Below are 2,413 nucleotides of genomic sequence, written 5' to 3' on the forward strand. Positions count from 1 at the left end.
TATAAGGTTTACCTTATAATATTGGGTAGTTTTAAGGCTAGATAGGCAGTAACCACCAAGAGTGGATAGCTTGTGCTTTTTATAGGGCCTAGATTAGGGTAGTATGCGTGTGGATCCTGTTCCCATAGCTTTTTTATTTTTTGATAGATTGGCACTAGGAGAGCTTCCAAAGATGCCCAAAAGTCCACTTGTTTTATTTTGTCCCAGGCCTATTTTGCCCATTACGTACATTATCTTGGAAGACGCCATCCATCCCTATTATCCCCGACCCTAATTTATTTTCCATACATGTCCCTAGTTCCTCCACCCCCCTTTAGGGAACGACCTGCTTGCTTTCACCCTTTCCCCCCGGGGGAAGAGGACCGGAAGACAGTGGGCGTTTCATATGACAGACCAGCCGTTAGGTAGGGAGGGTCCCCTTACTAACCCGCCCCCATAGGCATTTTGTTAATTTGTTTTCTTTTTCTTTCTTTTTGGGTGTATTCTAGTTTGCCCCCCTCCCCATCATCTCACCCCCATTACAAAAAAAAAAAAAAAAAAAAAAAAAATTTAAAACTCTTTAGTTTGTACATATTTTTCCTTTTAATTTCTTGTATATAATGTTATATGTTCTTCTTTTATCACAGCGTGAATGTCGCCTGCCATCCCGTAAGCTGGGGAGCTGTTATTTTAAGTAGGTCCGGGTAAGAATGTTAGGCGAAACAGTGCGTGATAGAAACTCTAGTATAGGTTTTATAATAAAGTACTTGCTATCTTACGCAAGTCTAGCTAAGGACTAGAAAAGACCCCTTTTTCCCCCACTCCCCCTTACTGGCCTTTGTGCCTAAGCTTCTTCGTACCCCAAATGAGGCCTTGGCAGTAGATAATGCCAAGGCCGGGGACGAAGGGCTAAATATAATACTTACCTGGCACCTTGTGCTAGGAGCGTTTAGCAACAGCGTGAGATCAAAGTGTAGTATCTGTTCTCAGAAACTACACCAAGACTGACAACGTTCTATACGCAGCCCACTTGGCCAAATTTTGGCCACTTAAGGGTTTTATTTGTCCAGCCTAAAAGGACCGACCCCTTCTTTGGGAGTGTGGTCCTTTCGGCTCACTAACTTTTTGCTTTTCTTTCTTTTTTGCAGGTCCGTCCAGTGTCTGGATCCGACTTAAGCAGCCGGCAGGACTAGAGGTAACCGACGTGCCATTAGGCGAAGGCCCTCTAGCTTCCGAATCGGCGGGTCGGTGAAGGGCACTGGGCCAACAAAAAAAGAGGCAGGCCTCTGCCTCTAACACCATGGGGGACGCCCCTGGTGTTGTGACGAGGAGGGGGAGTGCCACATCCGGTGGCACTCCAGTGACGAGAAGGGGGGGTGTCACATCCGGTGACACCCCAGCGCCGAGAAGGGGGGGTGTCACACCCGGTGACACCCCAGTGCCGAGAAGGGGGGGTGTCACATCCGGTGACACCCCAGTGCTGAGAAGGGGTGGTGTCACATCCGGTGACACCCCAGTGCCGAGAAGGGGTGGTGTCACATCCGGTGACACCCCTGTGCCGAGAAGGGGGGGTGTCACACCCGGTGACACCCCAGTGCCGATACCTGGGGATATCACCTTTGGTGATATCCCAGCGACGATTACGGGGGGCACCACACTCGGTGGTGCTCCAGTACAGTGGAAGGTCCCGGGGGTCGTCACCCCCAGTTCCGAAGGGTCGCAAGAGTTCGGTAGCGTTGCGGATGAGGGGATCGCCACCCAGGAAGGCGCCCCCGGGACGAGCGAACGGGTCTCTGTGGTCGACACTAACAGGCCATGGATGCCGCCTACAACAGGGAGCCGCGAGCAAGTCGTCAAAGCCTGGAGTGACTACATCAAGCAGACTCCAGGCGGAGAAGAGGAAGATATATCCAAGGCAGCGGCGGCTAAGAAAAAGAAAAGGAGGCCTGTAAAACGTTGGTGGGTGCTCGACGACGAGACACCAACAGTACCGGAACAGACACAGTCTGCAAGGAGCAGCCCCCAAAAGTCGGCCACAGAGACACGCAGAAGAACTAAATCAGCGGAGGTAATTGTTGTGGATGGGTGCTCCCCGGGGGGGTGGAAACCAAAAAGCGTGGAGCCGGCTAAAAACGAGGAGTGGCCAGCTCTCGCAGGTACAGACTCACCAATCCCAGAGGAGCAACGAACACCACCTTCAACTCCTGTGGCAGCAGTGTGGGACGGAAAAGTCACAGCGGAACAACGGAGCTGGGGTCCCCAACCCAAGGAAACTAGACGCCCCCAGTACTACAAGCAGCTCTTCGACGAGAAATATAGTAGCTACGTCGAGGGGAACAACATCAAAGTCGTCCCGGAAGCCTTTGAAAAAATACGGGAAAGATCGGTATCCCTGTTAACCTTAGACGCGAAGGGGAAAGGACTCAAAGGTGTG

Source organism: Euprymna scolopes, chromosome 46, assembly GCF_053919585.1.
Source record: "Euprymna scolopes isolate OS-2025 chromosome 46, ASM5391958v1, whole genome shotgun sequence".
NCBI lineage: Eukaryota > Metazoa > Mollusca > Cephalopoda > Sepiida > Sepiolidae > Euprymna > Euprymna scolopes.